Here is a 22,222-nt window from a genome sequence, read left to right on the forward strand (position 1 = left end):
AATTTGTTAAATTTTGAAGGTTGTTATGCGGTCCATTATGCGATCGCGTAGTTGTTTCGCTATCTGCACATCCGTCGCAGATTTGGCATGATGAATTTTGTAGAGTGATTATACGGTCCACTCTGCGGCCACATAAGTGGTCTGCGGACCGTAGACCTGTCGCAAACCGGTCCAGACCATTCCAATTTTGGTATCACTTTTGCGGTCCATTTTGCGGGCCGCATATCTGTTCTGCGGTCCATTCTGTGACCGCAGACCTGAGTTCAGAGGGTCCATTTTTCTATTTTTATAACCCGATCCCATTTTGATAAATAGCCTTATGGGCTCATTTTGAAGCGAATGTCTGCTAGTTTTAGAGAGAGGTAAGAGTATTTTAGAGAGAGAAGGAGAATATCTAGCATTCTAATCACCCATTCTTGCACCAATCTCAAAGTTTCAAGGAAGTCAATCACTATATTATCATCTATCCGTGTAAGTCCTACTCCTAAGCTTGCATGCAAAAGGTTATGAGTTCAAGTATATTGTGGGGTTAAAAATAGGCCATGCATGTGACAATAGATTCTTGTAGTATGTGGGGTTAATGAACCATATTGTATAGTTTCTTGTTGAAATTGGTTGAGGGAGGAAGGGATTACCATTGTAGAGCTTTGTAGTCTATTTTGCATACTAGGTGTTTGACAAAATTCCTAAGAGAGTTACACCATGGGAATCCTTCTAATTATTAACCAATTTTCGCTATCTTCCTATAGATATTTATTTCTAGAAGGGTTGGGGCGTTGTAGTAACTTAAGGAAAGCTGAAACATGGTATGTTGGCTAAACTTCTCTCTTAGAATCAAATTTCATGATGTTCCCGTAAGTTTCTAGGATGATTGGTCCAGGTTCCTGATTCCCGTGTTCCCAGTTGTTCCTAATAATTTTGATTACCCCAAGTAAACGTTATGTTGAAAGATGTACATAGTCAAAACGTGTCCCAATTATTCCTATCTCATTATGATTTATTTCAGGAAGGTGTTCGAGTGTGGTTTAGGAGTTAAAATATTATAACTTCAATTCATGTTTCAAATGAAAGTTCAGTATGCTCAATTTGGAAAGAAAACTCAATGTGCTTAGGACTCAAATCGCTCATATACATATTTGAGATCTTGATTCCAAATGCTCTTAAATGTCGATAACCTATGATGATGGTTGGGAAGTGAAAGAAATGAGAATGAGATGTAAAACATGGCCATGGTTGTTGTAATCAGTACAATTGAGTTGTATTCGTATTTCAATCGTAAATCACCATGCTCCCCTTTATTAATATTTCCAATGTGATTTAAGTTCTTACATACTCATGAGTTGAGATTGTGCACTACCCTTTTTGGAAAAACTATTTCAAGAATAAGTGGTGTACCACTCATTTATGATTTTAACTTGTGCTTTAATTGCTAGTCATTTTGCTCCATTCTTTAAAAAGAAAACTGTTATGTTTAAAGCCTTTATTACTAATAAACTTAAAGTTATGATTTCAGAATATTGGATATGGTGATGTTTGTGATGATGATCCTTGAAAGTAAAGAAATGAAAGTGTGGAATATGAGATACGGCTACTGTGCCATGAATGAAGAATCATAAGTATGGCCAAGAGAGCCAAGTAAATAACGATGTGGTGAATGGTTGAAAGTACTAATGAAGAGATATATATATATATATATATATATATAGTGTGTGAAAGATAATGAGGTGAGGTGAATATAAAATATATTTGTACTTTTGTTTCCCTTATGTGCAAAATAAAATATTTTCGGGAGTATCGTTAGTTACCGAGAAGGGTAGGTTAGAATAACCTAACCCCGAAACTACACGTGCCGGTGTAGGGTGCATTGTGATTATTCCCCTTATTTGGGATAAGATTGTTATGATAAGAATATTCCCCTTTATTGGGATGAGATGATTACTAGAAAAGGATGATGTCGATCCACACGGCATTGTGGTGATATGGCCTAGCCAGTCGGGTCGTGATCGGACGCCATGCCGCACACTTAGTGGTGATTGTGCTGGAAATTATAATTAAAATTGTGATTGAGATTGTGATACACCTTCACTAGCACACATTGGGGTGAGACGGCGGGGTCGCTTGTGTAGAGATTGTGATACACCTCCACCCGCACACATTTGGGTGAGGCAGGGGGGCGCATTGTGTAGAGATTATGATTGTGATACACCTCCACCCGCACACATTGGGGTGAGGTGGCGAGGCCGCTTTGTGTAGAGATTGTGATTGTTATTACACCTTCACCCGCACATATTAGGGTGAGGCGCGGGGACGCTTTGTGTAGATCGAATGTCTTTGGGTGAGACGGCTTAGTCGATCGGACCGTAATCGGACTCCGTGCTAAAACACGATGGTATATCGGTACTAATGATCTCCCAACCAAAAATATATATTATATCCGTATTTTGAAAATTGTTATGTTTTAAACCTGGCATTTGGATATAGTTGATTGTTACTTGTTGTTTCCATAGTTTTTCCCCCTTCTTATATTGGCATTCTATTTCGCAAAAGGACATTTAGCTTTGCATACTAATACTATTCAATATGTACTAACGTCTCTTTTGTCGAGGGTGTTGCATCTTCAATGGATGCAAGTGGTTCATCAGCGGGCGGTCATGATCCTCGTTAGCAGTTACTCTCTATTCAGTAGAATCTGGTGAGCCCTACTCTGTTCCAGGTTTTATGTCATTTGACGTTGTATTTTGTACTTTGAAGTATAGTCGGGGCCTTGTCGCCGGCACATCCATTCTTCACTTCTGTTGTATTTAGATGCTCCGTAAATATATTGTGAGTGATGTGTCATATTGGGAATTGAACTAGAAGTGTTGATATTTCGCAAACTTATTTTTCATCTTATCTATAAACTCGTAATATCTTGGTAATCGTAAATGGATATCTTTGGAATAAAGAGGAAAAAAATGTGGAACACTTTATTCTCCTTATGTATATCTCTTGATATTGATTTTATATTGGTCATGGGTAAGATTGAATAGAAGGCATTAAGTAGGCTTGCTTGACCGGGGTATCTCGGTTGAGCGTCGGTCGCGTTCCCCAATGTCGAGGGATGACAGTGAATCCCAGCTGGAATCGACCCCAAAACAGCTCCAAACGCAGCCAAAACTTCCTTAAATCGAGTCCATAAAAAGCCCCTCTTTCTCCACCATAAATCTCCTTTAAAATCAGTCAATAAACACATGAAACCAACTCCAAAACACGCCTGAATATTTCATTTCAGTCATGTAAAACTTCTAAAATATTTTGTAGAATATATTTGTACTCTTTATTAACGTTAGAAAAATTCTCAATAAAAGCTGGGTAGATAAAGCTTTTTTTTTTTGTAGTGTGAGGAAATAAGGAAAAAATATATATGTATCGTGCTCTTTTCCTTCCATTTCATTTAATTTAATCAACACTAGCAAATGCAATCATTTTGTTCATTTTCCCTCGAAGCAAACCAAGTTCCTCCAATACAATTTATGTGACACACCAAGAAATGTAACATCTTTCTTTATTACAAAGCCATTAACTATTACATTTTGTCATTTTTATAATTTGTTGTAATCTCTAATTTATACAAAAAATAAAATTTTTTGTACTCCAATACAAGACAGTGGAATGATAAGTTACCGTGGAAGGCTAAAAGCACATTGAGCACAGGGCAACTTTGACCGTTATACTTTAGGAGTTGGTTAGTGTTAAAAAGAGATAAAGATTGAGATCATACCAGGTACAAAATCATAATTAGAATGGGAAAAAACCCCCAGTGACTTCCTTTTTGATTTCAAAATTCCAAAAGAAGAAAAAGTTCAAAAGAAAAAGAAGAAGATTTGACAGGAAGTTAAATTGCTAACTCAATCTCTTCCTTTGTTCATCTTCATTCTTCATATATATATATAAGTCTGGAAGTACAACCTAACTGCAATTGAATGGAAACGTCAACAAATTGTTCTCCAAATATTTGTCATTCTTCTACCATAGAAAGAACAAAAAACGTAGCAAAAGTAAAACAAAGTATAAGTTCAACCAAATTGCTTGGGAGAAGCAACAGAGTCCTACGATATGAAGAACCATACAACTCAAAATGCATTTCCACGTGGGATGATAAGCATGTGTGTATATTGCAGGGGGTAAGCTACTTCATGTGCAACACAGTTCCAATTTTTCACTATTTTTAGTAACGTGTTTCAAAAATGTCACAGCTAAAACTGACAAATAAGTAATAACTAGGAAACTACGGTACACTATTAGTGAAATGCGTCAGTAAAAGGATATTTCACCGGTAATCATCTCTAGAAGACTCATCCCAAAGGCATATGTATCAACCAGGAAATTAAAATAATGAAATAATGATAAAATAAAGAAAACTACAGGAAATAACATTGTCAATCTAAATAAAATAATCATCAAACTTTTATCACCATTATCCGTGAATATCCTATATAACATAGTCAAATATCCAAAGTTAATATTCAAGCTTAACTAAGTTACACCTCGATACTCAAATATTATTACTAAGAAAAAACATAGCATATTAGTTTTTGAAAGAATAAAGTTTTGAACATATAAGCGAACAACTACAAGTTCAAAGAAAATTACACAAATCAACCATAAATTTTCTTTACTTCACAACGAGAACAATACATGAAGATCCACACTGACATACAGATTCCATTTATGTTATAACGAAATAGTCAGTTAGTTGTTCAAGAAATGATATTTTCTTAGCGATCTTGAGCATTTATCTATTAATTAAATTAAGAGAAGTACTGAACCTTAAGTAGAAACTAAAAATTATAAATTTCACAAATGAAAGGGACAATGAGAGAGACACAGAATTAGAAAAACCAAAGAAATAGCAGTATAGTACCTTCCAGATAGTCTTGAATCCAAAACGGTGCAAATAGCCAGCAGGTAACCTCTGCAAAATACCCTTACCTTCAGATTCTTGCACTATTGGGTGTGTAACGACCCGATCGGTCGTTTTGAGTTCTAGCGTGTCATTCGGTGGTTTGAGGCCTTGAGTAGCTTCTCTTCAGGTATTATGACTTGTACCGGTGATTGGAATTGAATTTCGGGAAGTTCGAAGTTAATTTGGAAAGAAAATTCTCATTTCAGAAGCTTTAAGTTTGAAGAATTGACTAAGGTTGGACTTTTGAGTAAACGGCTTCGTAACTGGGGTTTGAAGCTTCCAACAGGTTCATATGATAATTTTGGACTTGGGCGTATGTCCGGATCGGGTTTTGGATGATCCGGGTGCGTTTCGACGTCTGTTGTGGAAAGTTGGCATTTAGGAAAGATTTTCATAAATTTGGGTTAAAGTGTATTTTAATGCTATCTGCGTCCGTTTGGAATTCCGAGCCTGAAAATACCTCTGTATGGTGATTCTGGTCTTAGGATCGCGTCCGAATGTGGATTTGGAGGTCCGTAGGTCATTTTGGAGTCATTTGGCGAATGTTGGAATTTGAAGGTTTTTGGGAAGTTTGACCGAGAGTGGACTTTTTGATATCGGGGTCGGATCCCGATTCCGGAAGTTGGAGTAAGTCTGTAATGTCAAATATGACTTGCGTGCAAATTTTGAGGTCAATCATGCGTGATTTGATAGGTTCCGGCATCGAATGTAAAAGATTGAAGTTCTAAAGTCCATTAAGCTTGAATTGGGGTGTGATTCATGATTTCAATGTTGTTTGGTATGTTTTGAGGCTACGACTAAATTCGTATCGTATTTTGGTACATGTTGGTATATTTGGTTGAGGTCTCGAGGGAATCGGGTAGATTCCGGATGGGTAAAGGATTAATTTTTGGACTAAGGAAATGCTGAGGCAGCTAGTATCTGGTGTAACCGCACCTGCGAGGTTTTGGCCGCAGGTGCGGAGCCGCAGAAGCGGCCAAGAGGGAGTACAGAAGCGGAATTTGTTGGAGGAGGCTGGGACCGCAGATGCGGTCAAGTTCCAAAGAAGCGAGACCGCACCTGCGCACGTGGAGCCGCAGAAGCGAAGGCACAGAAGCGGTGCTAGGGCCGCAAATGCGGAGTTGAGGGGAAAGGAGGACCGAGGAAGCGGCATTTTGGCCACACCTGCTGAACCGTAGAAGTGGTCAAGTGACCGCAGGTATGAAATGTCGCTGGGCAGAAGACTTCTTTAAGAACGGGATTTGGCCCATTTTCTCTCATTCTTTCTTGGTTGGACGATTTTTGAAGAACTTCAAGTGGAGGTTTTCGTCATCTATGGCAAGATAAGTTATTCCCACTTATTTTAAGTTAGATACATAGACTCTATAAGTATTTAATCATGAGAACTTGTAGAAATTGGAATTTTGGTAGAAAACCAAAAAAATGGTATTTTTGGATTTTGACCACTAATTTGGGCATGGAATTGAGAATAAATTATATAATTGAGTTCGTGATGCTATGGATAATGTTTATCTTCAAAAAAATTCGGAATCCGGACATGTGGGCGCGAGGGTAGCGACTTTTCGAGCGGAGTTGGAAATTATTGTAAATTGGTTTATAATGAGTATTAGAGTATATATTTATGGATTTCACATTTATTGACTAGTTTTGGAGCGATGGACATCAGTTTGAGTTGTTGGAAAGGTTTTGGAGCGAGGTAAGTCTCTTTTCTAACCTTATAAGAGGTAATTAACCCCATAGGTGAATCAATTTATTATGTGCTTCTATTTGTGGGGGTTGCATACGCACGAGGTGATGAGAGTCCGTACGTAGCTACTAATTATGCTTAAGTCCGGGTAGTATAGGACCCAAATCATGTTGTTCTTGCGTTGTTTGCACCCTACTTGTTAATTTATTGCGTAAATCATATTGGAAATTCATAAAGGAATCGTAAAAGGTTAAACTTCATTTACTTAAGTTTTGGACGGATCATTTGATCGATAATGAGTATTTGGTATTTCTTTGAATATTAGCCCCTTAATAAATCTTGAATTGGTTATTTTAATATATTTTCTCTTCTTGTGGAGCGGGCTGAACGCCTTGGTAGCAGATAGATGCATCTATGATCTGTGCCGTTCGACCCTCGTCAGTGCACAGTTTATATTTATATGTTGGATCGGGTCGTACGACCTCGGCATAACTCGTTCGTAAAATTCTTGAAGTCCAATTATAATCGATATTGTTTCATTGGCTTGAAAGATTTAATCTGTTAAAGGATGAAAATTAATTTGGGATTTACTACCAGTGAAAGAATTGTTTATTTATTTCTTGTTATTAGGCTTTCAGCTATTTTTTTACATAATCCATGCTTAACTATAATATCGATATTTATTGTTAGCCTATAGTAAGTGTCGGAGTCGACCCCTCGTCACTACTTCTTCGAGGTTAGACTTGATACTTACTGGGTACGCGTTGATTTACGAACTTATACTATACTTGCTGCATATTTTGTGCAGGCACATATATGTCCAGTGGTCTTGTGGGCGCAGAGGCGCGGTTGTTAGGGGGGATTTAGGTGAGCTGCATCCCGTGTTCCGAGTCCGCAACACTCGGAGTCTCCCTCAGTATTATTTACATTTTTCCTGTCTAATTCTTATTCTATACAGATGTTGTATTTTATCATATTTCATAGTTAATGCTCATACACTTATGACACCGAGTTTTGGGGGTTTCTACAGGTTGTCAACATTGTAGTTCCTATAAATATGATAATTCATTCTATAAATTCTAGTTTTATACTATATAATTAATAAAAATCATGATCTCAAATTATTAAAATGAGTAAGTTGACAGATCACCGTTGGCTTGCCTGACGGCGGTGTTAGGCGCCATCACGACCTTTAGCGGATTTCGGGTCGTGACAGCTTAGTATCAGAGCATTAGGTTCACTTGGGTCTCACGAGTCATGAACAAGTCTAGTAGAGTCTTGCGGATCGGTACAGAGACGCCTGTACTTATCTTCGAGAGCCTACAGGGCTATTAGTAGCACGTCCCTTCTTGATTCCTCATCATGCGATTTGATCCTTTCGAGGCTTATGCCTTTATTTCCTTCAAATTCATTCTTGTACGGTGTTGAGCACTCGTGTCAATTGGGCATCGAGGAGTTGCAGTGGTACTACAGATGTGGAGCAGGATGTTTCTCCCTGCGCATTCGAGCAAGTTATTATCGTCTTCTTGCGAAAGGATGTTATGTCATTTCAGCTCAGTAGCTGTATTTTCGATGGGATCGAGGCTATGTGCAGATTGCTATGATGTTTAGATGTTGTTATCACACAGTGTTGGTGTAGTGGCAGGGTATTTGTTTATGTGTTGAGGCACTGAATGACATGAAAGGAGGATTTCTCAACACATGATTTAGAGGTTCAGCGTTTATTTCCAGCAAAGGAAAGACAATCGGGCTATGAATGTTCAGGTTTGGGTTGGTGGAGTAATGAGACTTGGTATTTTCGAGCATGGTGGAATTTTCATCTGCAATGTGGTGTCGATGTCCTTATTTGAATGTATTACGTTTGCCGGTGTTATTGTCTTCTTCAATTCGCCTTTGGGGCAGAGTATTGTGAAAGGACGTCGGGAAAGCGGTCGTTAGAGAATAGCGGTGTGCAGCGGTTCTGAATCGAATCGGTGTTTCTAATGTTGATGGATCCAGAAAGATGATCTTCTAGGAGGTTTAGATTGATAGAAAATCCCTGGTTCCAGTACTACATGTATGGATTTGAGTTGAGGCAACATTTGAGTAGCGAAGAATGTGGAAGGGCATGTCGGGAGGTGTCTCGCGGTTGGTTGAGTTACTAACAGGTCAAGTGTGAAAAGCAGAGGTCGAGTAGTTACTTAAAGAAGATGGTTTAGCCGAAGTGGGCGTGACAGAGTACCATGGTGGATTCTACGGTAGGATAGCCACAAGACTTGAGAAAAGTTTGGAGTGATTTGGGTTTCATGGTGGACAGTGAATAGGCCTACGAACTTAATTTTGAGTATTGGCTACTATACTGAGGAAGATTGGATGCGACACAAATGAGTTTGCTTGATACGAAGGGGAATTCAACATGACTTCGGATTGGAATGTATTGTCGCACTTTTGGTTGATGGCAATGAGGAGTGAACGGACTGGTACAGCTGGTGAACGAGCACGGGCTCAAGAAGGTTTACTGATTTCGTAGTAATGGCATCTACTGTAGCGTTGTTGGAAGATGTCGGCATGGAATTTCCATAGGTGGGTTATCTCCTATGACCAGGTTAGCAGTTGTGTGGTGTTGATGAAGCTTCTACAAATGATTCTACTGCTATCTGGTAAGAGGTCGAATATGTGAATATGGCTAGCGATTCAGAATATTTATGAAATATTTAACAGAAAGATTTCGAGAGGCTTGGCGAGTTGATCGTGTGAGATCATGGTAATTGGGAAGGAGGAATCTTGGTGGGTTCCAAGGTTAAGAAATTGTAGCTTCAAGCTAAGTGGGGGATCCCCACCGTCTACGGTTGGATTGTGTGGTCGTCTGCTTGTGCGGTTTCTAGTCAAAGGTGTATTGGTGGGTCATTATGAATAAGGAAAGAAAAATATCAGTGGTAATTCGAGCAAATGATTTGAGGAATGCATACTATATTTGGTCCTTATTGATTCATGTTCAGGTTTTGGAAAGACTTAGATTTATGCCTTGTGTGGATGTGATGTACAAGGAAAGGAATTCAGCCGATTTCTCTTTTGAGAGGGTGTTCATATGCTAGCAAGGTCTTGGAGTTTGATCATATTTGGGAACGAGTCAAAGTGGGTGACTCTCAACAACAGTCCTAGTAGGTTCAAAATTTAAGTGCGGTGCCTAAGGATTTCGAGTCCGTGTTATAGATAAGTATCGAGCTTTTGCAGTGGATAATGAAAAGGGGCTTGGAGTATTCTATGTTACCATCGGTGTGCGGTGTAGCATTGAAGGAATGAGAGAAAATAACTTCGTGTTCATAAAGGAAATATCAGAATGTGTGTATCAGTTGAAGATGCGAATGTGCGAACAGGGAGGGAATGAGATGGTTCGTGGGTTTTGAGACAATGTGGTCTCGTGAAATGGGGTCACTCAGGATGAGTGCAAATAGAGTTTGCTATATTTTGAACAGAGTTATTGTTATTTCTAAGGAAAGTCTAGGGTAAATTAGAAGATGTTGGTTCGGTTAGCAATGGTTGAATTGGCATGATTGTGGCAATGATCAGTTCTTTCAGCGTGTTAAGTTATACATGTGATTTGTGGTGGTATGTGCGAGGCTTGACGGCCGCCGTAATTTGATCTATTTGGAGGTATTCGATTATAATAGAGTGTTATGTGTAGATGGATCTTAGAAGAGTTATGGTGGTTTAGACCACTACTTGAGGTTCGTATTTATCTGCAGTTTTAGAAGTCAGTTGCATGTTTCGTTGGTTCTTCTGAAATGAGCTGAGTGAAGAGTTTTCTATCCAAGGAAGTGTTTATGTTACTAGTAGTTCAGGAGTTATGATGAGTTCTGATTGTTAAATATTGAAACCAAATATTGAGGTTAGGGTAATATCGCAAGTGCGAGTGTTTATGCCTGAGATGCATGCTATTCCTTAGACTTTGGACAGTGTGAGTTTGTTCCGGATTTGACGGTTGTTCTTATGTATCATGAATAGGTCATTGTGGGTCCTTGAGATGTTATTTGCCCAAGCATGGTATGATCAGAATCTGCTTGAGGTCCATTGATGGGTCCAAATGTGGATGTGTACTCTACACCAGACTGGGGGTATTCATTCAGCATAGCATTTCTTATGGGGGGAAGGGGGTATTCGGGCATTGGAAGTTATTTTTGTCATCAGCTATTTCATGTAATACTCTATTATGCCGTATGGGTTGTGAGACGGCTTGATTATTCGCACATGAGTTGAGGTCCCGCGTAGCGGTGGTGTTATATGAGCAGGGTGGCTCTCGAGATACACATCATATGTCGTACCTTAGTTGTGCTTGACTTTCGTAGCTCATGGCGCTACCCGTCTCCCCAGGATTTGTATTATGCACTTGGCGTGCTTATTGTTGATATTCGGGCATTTCGTGAGTATAAGCGTTACGGCTCGATGTATGTTTTATTTAGATTATTATGTGTGGATCGGGTGGCAAGCCGCCACGGGTATGTTGCTTATATAGGATGGCAAACGACCACGGGTATCATGGTTCTATCGGGTTGCACGCCGCAACGGTGTTATGTGTGGATTGAGTTTCACGCCGCAATAGTTGGATATGGAGTACAGTTCCCTATATCTATTCTTGTGTGTTTTGTCCCTCATTTTCTGAGGAGGGTTCATGACATCTTTTCAGTTGTTTAATTAGTTACGTGGGTTGAGTATTTCCTTCCAGGGTTCATTTTCCTTATGTATCACATTCGAGTTGGTAGCTTATTGGCACATTGTGGCATCATATGAGACCTTTGGCAGTATCTGAGATGGCGTATGGCCTGAGCAACTTGTACTGGGTAAGACGAGATTATTGCACTTGGGATCAGTGTGATCGGATTCATATAAGGCACATTAAAGAGAAAATATCGTTATTTAGTTCATGTAGGGTAATGGTTCTTGTCAGGAGGAGAGACACAATGATTTGTTGACTCGATAGTTGGTTATAAATTTCTACACATCTCTTCCGTCATGGCAGTGTTGCAAGAGTTGGAACAGGACTTATATGTGTCATGAGGTGTGTTGTAGGCATCAGATTCGTGAAATTATGGCTATTAGTGTCAGCGAATGTTATTAAGGTCATGTGAATTATGTGGTGTATGGTGTGAATTCAGAAAAGGTATACAATCATGTTTTGGTACAGTGTGTAGTGACTGATACGGTGTTCGTATGTTGGAAGCAAGCCCGGTGGAGAATTCCGGATGTTGGAATTTGGCCCTAAGGCTTATTTGACTAAATTAAAGGAAGGATCTTTAGACTGGCTTAAGATAATGTGCCCAACTGGGTTGTGGTTTCATGGGCAGCTGCACGAGGTGTTGAACGATGATTTCGACAAACTCCGTAGCAGTTCTTAGCACGTTCGAGGACGAAGGTATGTTTAAGTGGGGAGAATGTAACGACCCGACCGGTCATTTTGAGCTCTAGCGCATTATTCGGCAGTTTGAGGCCTTGATTAGCTTCACTTCAGGTATTATGACTTGTACGGGTGCTCGAAATTGAATTTCGAGAAGTTCGAAACTAATTTGGAAAGAAATTTCTCATTTCAGAAGCTTAAAGTTGGAAGAATTAACTAAGGTTGGACTTTTGAGTAAACGGCTTTGGAATTGGGGTTTGAAGGCTTCAACATGTTCGTATGATGATTTTGGACTTTTGCATATGTCCGGATCGGGTTTTGGATGACCCGAGAGCAATTCGGCACCTGTTGTGGAAAGTTGCATTTAGGAAGGATTTTCATAAATTTGGGTTAACGTGTATTTTAATGCTATTTGTGTCCGCTTGGAATTCTGAGCCCGGGAATAGCTCTTTATGGTGATTCTGGTCTTAGGAGCGTGTCCGGATGTGGATTTGGAGGTCTGTAGGTCATTTTGGAGTCATTTGGCGAATTTTGGAATTTGAAGGTTTTTGGGAAGTTTGACCGAGAGTGGACTTTTGGATATCGGGGTCGGATCCCGATTCTGGAAGTTGGAGTAGGTCCGTAATGTCAAATGTGACTTGCGTGCAAAATTTGAGGTCAATCGAGCGTGATTTGATAGGTTCCGGCATCTAATGTTGAAGATTGAAGTTCTTAAGTTCATTAAGCTTGAATTGGGGTGCAATTCATGATTTCAATGTTGTTTGACGTGGTTTGTGGCTTCGACTAAATTAGTATCATTTTTTGGTACGTATTGGTATATTTGGTTGAGGTCTCGAGGGTCTCGAGTGGATTCCGGATAGGTAACGGATTAATTTTTGGACTAAGGAAATGCTGAGGTAGCTGGTATCTGGTGTAACTGCACCTGTGAGGTTTTAGCCGAGGTGCGGAGCCGCAGAAGCAGCCAAGAAGGGGCACAAAAGCGGAATTTTCTGGAGAAGGCTGGGACCGCAGATGCGGTCAAGTTCCGCAGAAGCGAGAGCGTACCTGCGCATGTATAGCCGTGGAAGCATTGCTGGACCGCAGATGCGAAGATGAGGGACCTGAAGGAGGACCCCAGAAGCGGTATTTTGGCCGTACCTGCGGAACCGCAGAAGCGATCAAGTGACCGCTTGTACGAGATGTCGCTGGGCAGAATACTTCTTTAAGAATGGGATTTGGCCCATTTTCTCTCATTCTTTCTTGGTTGGGCGACTTTTGAAGAGCTTCAAGTGGAGCTTTTCATCATCTATGGCAAGGTAAGTTATTCCCACTTTTTATAAGTTAAATACATAGACTCTATAAGGATTTAAGCATAAGAACTTGTAGAAATTGGAATTTTGGTAGAAAACCTAGAAATTTGTATTTTTAGATTTTGACCACGAATTTGGGCATCAAATTGAGAATAAATTATATAATTGAGTTCCTGATGCTATGGGTAATATTTATCTTCGAAATTTTTTGGAATCCGGGCACGTGGGCACGATGGTGATTTTAGCGACTTTTCTAGCGGAGTTGGAAATTATTGTAAATTGGATTATAATGAGTGTTAGAGTATATATTTATGAATTGCACATTTATTGACTAGTTTTTGAGCGATGGGCATCTGTTTGAGTTGTTGGAAAGGTTTTGGAGCTGGTAATAAAATTTCGGAGCGAGGTAAGTCTCTTTTCTAACCTTGTAAGAGGGAATTAACCCCATATGTGAATCAATTTATTATGTGCTTCTATTTGTGGGGGCTGCGTACGCATGAGGCGACGAGAGTCCGTACATACCTACTAATTATGCTTAAGTCCAGGTAGTCTAGGACCCAAATCATGTTGTGCTTGCGTTGTTTGCACCCTACTTGTTAATTTAATTGCGTAAATCATATTGGAAATTGATAAAGGAATCGTAAAAGGTTAAACTTCATTTACTTGAGTTTTGGACGGGTCATTTGACCGATAATGAGAATTTGGTATTTCTTTGAATATTAGCCCCCTTAATAAATCTTGAATTGGTTGTTTTAATATATTTTCTCTTCTTGTGGAGCGGGCCAAACGCCTCGGTAGCAGATATATGCATCTATGGTTATGTCGTTCGACCCTCGGCAGTACACAATTTATATTTATATGCTGGATCGGACCGTACGACCTCGGCATAACTCGTGCATAAAATTCTTGAAGTCCAATTATAATCGATATTGTTTCATTGGCTTGAAAGATTTAATCTGTTAAAGGATTAAAATTAATTTGGGATTTACTACCAGTGAAAGAACTGTTTATTTATTTCTTGTTATTGGGCTTTCAGCTATTTTTTTACATAATCCATGCATAACTATAATATCGGTATTTTATTGTTAGCCCATAGTAAGTGTCGGAGTCGACCCCTCGTCACTACTTCTTCGAGGTTAGACTGCATACTTACTGGGCACGCGTTGATTTACGTAATCATACTATACTTGCTGCACATTTTGTGCAGGCACATATATGTCCAATGGTCTTATGGGCGCAAAGGCACAGTTATTGTGGGGATTTAGGTGAGCTGCATCCCGTGTTCGGAGTCCGCAGCACTCGGGGTCTCCCTCAGAGTTATTTACATTTTTTCGGTCTCATTTTTATTATGTACAGATGTTGTATTTTATCATATTTCTTAGTTAATGCTCATACACTTGTGACACCATGTTTTGAGAGTTTCTACAGGTTGTCAACATTGTAGTTCCTGTAAATATGATCATTCATTCTGTAAATTCTAGTTGTATACTATATAATTAACATAAATCATGATCTCAAATTATTATAATGAGTAAGTTGACAGATCACCGTTGGCTTGCCTGGCAGTGGTGTTAGGTGCCATCACGACCTTTAGCAGATTTCGAGTCGTGATAGCTTGGTATCAGAGCATTAGGTTCACTTGGGTCTCACGAGTCATGAGCAAGTCTAGTAGAGTCTTGCGGATCGGTACAGAGACATCTGTACTTATCTTCGAGAGGCTACAGGGCTATTAGTAGCACTTCCCTTCTTGATTCCTCATCGTGCGATTTGATCCTTTCGAGGCCTATGCCTTTATTTCCTTCAAATTCATTCTTGTACGGTGTTGAGCACTCTTGTCAATTGGGCATCGAGGAGTTGTAGTGGTACTACAGATGTGGAGCAGGATGTTTCTCCCTACGCATTCGAGCAAGTTATTATCATCTTCTTGTGGAAGGATGTTATGTCATTTCAACTCAGTAGCTGTATTTTCGATGGGATCGAGGCTATGTGCAGATTGCTATGATGTTTAGATGTTGTTATCACATAGTGTTGGTGTAGTGGCAGGGTATTTGTTTATGTGTCGAGGCACTGAATGACATGAAAGGAGGATTTCTCAACACATGATTTGGAGGTTCAGCGTTTATTTCCAGCAAAGGAAAGACAATCGGGCTATGAATGTTCAGGTTTGGGTTGGTGGAGTAATGAGACTTGGTATTTTCAAGCGTGGTGGAATTTTCATCTGTGATGTGGTGTCGCTGTCCTTGTTTGAATGTATTACGCTCGCTGGTATTATGGTCTTCTTCAATTCGCCTTTGGGGTAGAGTATTGTGAAAGGATGCCGGGAAAGTGGTCGTTAGAGATTAGCGGTGTGCAGCAGTTTAGAATCGAATCGGTGTTTCTAATGTTGATGGCTCGAGAAGGATGATCTTCTAGGAGGTTTAGAGTTGATATCAAATCACTGGTTCCGGTGCTACAGGTTTGGATTTGAGTTGAGGCAATATTTGGGTAGCGATGAATGAGGAAGGGCATGTCGGGAGGTGTCTCGCAGTTGGTTGAATTACTAACAGGTCAAGTATGAAAAGCAGAGGTCGAGTAGTTACTTAAAGAAGATGGTTTAGCCGAAGTGGGAGTGACAGAGTAGCGTGGTGGATTCTGCGATAGGATAGCCACATGACTTGGGAAATTTTGGAGTGATTTGGGTTTCATGGTGAACAGTGAATAGGCCTACGAACTTAATTTGGAGTGTTGGCTACTATAATGTGGAAGATTGGATGCGACACAAATGAGTTTGCTTGATACGAAGGGGAATTCAACATGACTTTGGATTGGAATGTATTGTCTCACTTTTGGTTGATGTCAATGGGGAGTGAATGGACTGGTAAAACTGGTGAACGAGCACGGGCTTAGGAGGGTTTACTAATTTCATAGTAATGGCATCCAGTGCAGCGTCGATGTCGGCATGAAATTTCCACAAGTGGGTTATCTCCTATGACCAGGTTAGCGATTGTGTGGTGTTGATGAAGCTTCTACGAATGATTCTACTGCTATCCTGTAAGAGGTTGAATAAGTGAATATGGCTAGTGATTCAGAAAATTTATGAAATGTTTAACAAAAAGATTTTGGGAGGCTTGGCGAGTTGACCGTGCGAAATTATGGTAATTGAGAAGGAAGAATCTTGGTGGGTTCCATGGTTAAGAAATTGTAGCTTCAAGCTAAGTGGGGGATCCCCACCGTCTACGGTTGGATTGTGTGATCGCATGCTTGTGCGGTTTCTGGTCAAAGGTGTATTGGTGGGTCATTATGAATAAGGAAAGAAAAACATTAGTGGTAATTCGAGCAAATGATTTGAGGAATGCATATTATATTTGGTCCTTATTGATTCATGTTCAGGTTTTGAAAGACTTAGATTTATGCTTTGTGTGGATGTGATGTACAAGGAAAGGAATTCAGCCGGTTTCTCTTTTGAGAGGGTGTTCATATGCTAGCAGGGTCTTGGAGTTTGATCATATTTGGGAACGAGTCAAAGTGGGTGACTCTCAACAACAATCCTAGTAGGTTCAAAATTTAAGTGCAGTGCCTAAGGATTTCGAGTCCGTATTATAGATAAGTATCGAGCTTTTGCAGTGGATAATGAAAAGGGGCTTGGAGTATTCTATGTTACCATCGGTGTGCGGTGTAGCATTGAAGGAATGAGAGAAAATAACTTCGGGTTCATAAAGAAAATATCAGAATGGGTGTACCAGTTGAAGATGCGAATGTGCGCACAAGGAGGGTATGAGATGGTTCGTTGGTTTTGAGACAATGTGGCCTCGTGAAATGGGGTCCCTCAGAATGAGTGCATATAGAGTTTGTTATATTTTGAACGGAGCTATTGTTATTTCTAAGGAAAGTCCAGGGTAAATTAGAAGAAGTTGGTTCGGTTAGCAATGGTTGAATCGGCATGATTGTGGCGGTTATCAGTTCTTTCAGCGTGTTAAGTTATACATGTGATTTGTTGTGGTATATGCGAGGCTTGACGGCCTCCGTAATTTGATCTACTTGGAGGTATTCGATTATAATGGGTTGTTATGTGTAGATGGATCCCGGAAGAGTGATGGTGGTTTAGACCACTACTTGAGGTTTGAATTTATCTGCGGTTTCAGAAGTGAGTTGTGTGTTGCGTTGGTTCTTCTGAAATGAGCTGAGTGAAGAGTTTTCTAGCCAAGGAAGTGTTTATGTTACTAGTAGTTCAGGAGTTATGATGAGTTCTGGTAATCTCGTATAGCGGCATGGGAACTGGGAATCAAAGGTCAAGATTATGGTTCAGTGATGATGGAATGCTACGAGCTCGGATGAGTATGAGTGAATTTAGATGTTCAGATTAAGCTGGCATTTTCTCTAGTGTCACCTGAGGATGGTGTCCTGTGGAAGAGGCTTTGTGTATTGACTTGCGGATTTTTGATTCACTTTAAAGAATTAGAACGGTTGGTGGTATGGATGTGCAGACTTTGCTACCTGAGCGGAATAGTCGTGGGAGCGTGCCCCACTGGCAGATTTGTATAAGTGTGACATTTCAGTCACTTGATTGTTAACAATTGAAACCACATATGGAGGTTAGGGTAATATCGCAAGTGCGAGTGTTTATGCCTGAGAGGCATTCTATTCCTTGGACTGTGGACCGCGTGAGTTTGTTCCGGATTTGACGGTTATTCTTATTGTCATGAAGAGGTCATTGTGGGTCCTTGAAAGGTTATTTGCCCTAGCATGGTATGATCAGAATCGGCTTGAGGTCCGTTAATGGGTCCAAATGCGGATGTGTACTCTACACCAGACTGGGGTGTTCATTCAGCATAGCATTCCTTATGGGGGTGGTATTCGGGCATTGGATGTTATTTTCGTCATCAGCTATTTCATGTAATACTCTATTGTTCCGTGTGGTTGTGAGACGGCTTGATTATTCGCACATGAGTTGAGGTCCCGCGTAGCGGTGGTGTTATGTGAGCAGGGTGGCTCTCGAGATGCAGATCATATGTCGCACCTTAGTTGTGCTTGAGTTTCATAGCGCATGGCGCTACCCGTCTCCCCAGGATTTGTATTATGCACTTGGTGTGCTTATGGTTGATATTCAGGCATTTTGTAAGTATAAGCGTTACGGCTCGATGTATGTTTTCTTTAGATTATTATGTGTGGATCGGGTGGCACGCCGCCACGGGTATGTTGCTTGGATCAGATGGCACACCGCCACGGGTATCATTGTTCGATCGGGTTGCACGCCGCAATGATGTCATGTGTGGATCGGGTTGCACGCCGCAACAGTGGGATATGGAGTACCGTTCCCTATATCTATTCTTGTATATTTTGTCCCTCATTTTCTGAGGAGGGTTTATGACATCTTTTGAGTTGTTTAATTAGTTACGTGGGATGAGTAGTTCCTTCCAGGGTTCATTTTCCTTTTGTATCACATTCGAGTTGGTAGCTTGTTGGCACATTGTGGCGTCATATGAGGCCTTTGGCAGTGTCTAAGATAGTGTATGGCCTGAGCAGCTTGTACTGGGTAAGACAAGATTATTGGACCTGGGATCAGTGCGATCGGATTTATATAAGGCACATTAAAGAGAAAATATCATTATTTAGTTCATGTAGGGTAATGGTTCTTGTCAGGAGAAGAGGCTCAATGTTTTGTTGACTCGACAGTTGGTTATAAATTTCTACACATCTCTTCTGTCGTGGCAGTGTTGCAAGAGTTGGAACAGGACTTATATATGTCATGAGGTGTGTTGTGGGCATCGGATTCGTGGAATTGTGGCTATTGGTGTCAGAGGATGTTATTAAGGTCATGTGGATTATGCGGTGTGTGAATTCAGAAAAGGTATACAATCATGTTTTGGTACAGTGTGTAGTGACTGATACGGTGTTCGTATGTTGGAAGCAGGCCCGGTGGAGAATTCCGGATGTTGTAATTTGGCCCTAAGGCTTATTTGACTAAATAAAAGGGAGGATCTTCAGAATGGCTTAAACTAATGTGCTCAACTAGGTTGTGGTGGCACAGGCAGGTGTACGAGGTGTTGAACGATGATTTCGGCAAACTACGTAGCAGTTCTTAGCACGTTCGAGGACGAACGTATGTTTAAGTGGGGAGAATGTAACGACCCGACCGGTCGTTTTGAGCTCTAGCGCATCATTCAGTGGTTTAAGGCCTTGAGTAGCTTCACTTCAGGTATTATAACTTGTATGGGTGGTCGAAATTGAATTTCGGGAAGTTCGGAGTTAATTTGAAAAGAAAATTCTCATTTCGGAAGTTTTAAGTTGGAAGAATTGAGTAAGGTTGGACTTTTGAGTAAACGACTTCGGAATTGGGGTTTGAAGGTTCCAATATTTTCGTATGATGATTTTGGACATTTGCGTATATCTGGATCGGGTTTTGGATGACCCGGAAGCGTTTCGGCGTCTGTTGTGGAAAGTTGGTATTTAGGAAGGATTTTCATTAATTTGGGTTAAAGTGTATTTTAATGCTATCTGTGTCCGTTTGGAATTTCGAGCCTAGGAATAGCTCCGTATGGTGATTCTTGTCTTAGGAGCGCGTCCGACTGTGGATTTGGAGGTCCGTAGGTCATTTTGGAGTCATTTGGCGAATGTTGGAATTTGAAGGTTTTTGAGAAGTTTGACTGAGAGTGGACTTTTTGATATCGGGGTCGGATCCCGATTCCAAAAGTTGGAGTAGGTCTGTAATGTCAAATGTGACTTGCGTACAAAATTTGAGGTCAATTGAGCGTGATTTGATAGGTTCCGGCATCGAATGTAGAAGATTAAAGTTCTAATGTTCATTAAGCTTGAATTAGAGTGCTATTCATGATTTCAATGTTGTTTGATGTGGTTTGTGGCTTCGACTAAATTCGTATCGTATTTTGGTACGTGTTGGTATATTTGATTGAGGTCCTGAGGGCCTCGGGTGGATTCCGGATGGGTAACAGATTAATTTTTGGACTAAGGAAATGCTGAGGTAGCTAGTGTCTGGTGTAACTACACCTACGAGGTTTTGGCCGAGGTTCGGAGCCGCAAAAGCGGCCAAGAGGGGGCGCAAAACCGGAATTTGTTGGAGGAGGCTGGGGCCGCAGATGCGGTCAAGTTCCGTATAAACGAGACCGCACTTGTGCATGTGGAGGAGGTTGGGGCCGCAGATGAAGACTTGAGGGGCCTAAAGGAGGACCGCATAAGCGATATTTTGTTCGCACCTTCGGAACCGCAGAAGCGGTCACGTGACCGCATGTGCGAGATGTCGCTCGGCAGAAGACTTCTTTAAGAACGGGATTTAGCCCATTTTCTCTCATTCTTTCTTGGTTGGGCGATTTTTAAAGAGCTTCAAGTGGAGGTTTTCGTCATCTATGGCAAGGTAAGTTATTCCCACTTATTATAAGTTAAATACATAGACTCTATAAGGATTTAAGCATGAGAACTTGTAGAAATTTGAATTTTGGTAGAAAACTTAGAAATTGGTATTTTTGGATTTTGACCACGAATTTGGGCATGGAATTGAGAATAAATTATATAATTGAGTTCGTGATGCTATGAATAATGTTTACCTTCGAAAAGTTTTGGAATCCAGGCACGATGGTGATTTTAGCGACTTTTCGTGCGGAGTTGAAAATTATTGTAAATTGGATTATAATGAGTGTTAGAGTATATATTTATGAATTGCACATTTATTGACTAGTTTTGGAGAGATGGGCATCAGTCTAAGTTTTTGGAAAGGCTTTAGAGCTGGTTATGGAATTTCGGAGTGAGGTAAGTCTCTTTTCTAACCTTATAAGAAGGAATTAACCCCATAGGTGAATCAATTTATTATGTGCTTCTATTTGTGGGGGCTGCGTACGCACGAGGCGACGAGGGTCCGTAAATACCTACTAATTATGCTTAAGTTCGGGTAGTATAGAACCCAAATCATGTTGTGCTTGCGTTGTTTGCACCCTACTTGTTAATTTAATTGCGTAAATCATATTGGAACTTGATAAAGGAATCGTAAAAGGTTAAACTTCATTTACTTGAGTTTTGGACGGGTCATTTGACCGATAATGAGAATTTAGTATTTCTTTGAATATTAGCCTCCTTAATAAATCTAGAATTGGTTGTTTTAATATATTTTCTCTTCCTGTGGAGCGGGCCGAACACCTCGGTAGCTGATAGATGCATCTATGGTTTGTATCGTTCGACCCTCGGCAGTGCATAATTTATATTTATATATCGAATTGGGCCGTACGACCTCGGCATAACTCGTGCGTAAAATTCTTGAAGTCCAATTATAATCGATATTGTTTCATTGGCTTGAAAGATTTAATCTGTTAAAGGATGAAAAATAATTTGGGATTTACTACCAGTGAAAGAATTGTTTATTTATTTCTTGTTATTGGGCTTTAAGCTATTTTTTTTACATAATCCATGCTTAACTATAATATCGGTATTTTATTGTTAGCCCATAGTAAGTGTCGGAGTCGACCCCTCGTTACTACTTCTTCGAGGTTAGACTGGATACGTACCGGGTACGCGTTGATTTACGTACTCATACTACACTTGCTGCATATTTTGTGCAGGCATATATATGTCCAGTGGTCTTGTGAGCGCAGAGGCGCGGTTATTGCGGGGACTTAGGTGAGTTGCATCCCGTGTTCTGAGTCCGCAACACTCGGAGTCTCCCTCAGAGTTATTTACATTTTTCCTATCTAATTTTTATTCTAGACAAATGTTGTATTTTATCATATTTCCTAGTTAATACTCATACACTTGTGACACCAGATTTTAGAGGTTTCTACAGGTTGTCAACACTGTAGTTCCTATAAATATGATCATTCATTCTGTAAATTCCAGTTTTATACTATATAATTAATAAAAATCATGATCTCAAATTATTAAAATGAGTAAGTAAGTTGATAGATCACCGTTGGCTTGCCTGACGGCAATGTTAGGCGCCATCACGACCT

This window comes from Nicotiana tomentosiformis, chromosome 11, assembly GCF_000390325.3.
Source record: "Nicotiana tomentosiformis chromosome 11, ASM39032v3, whole genome shotgun sequence".
NCBI classification, from domain to species: domain Eukaryota; kingdom Viridiplantae; phylum Streptophyta; class Magnoliopsida; order Solanales; family Solanaceae; genus Nicotiana; species Nicotiana tomentosiformis.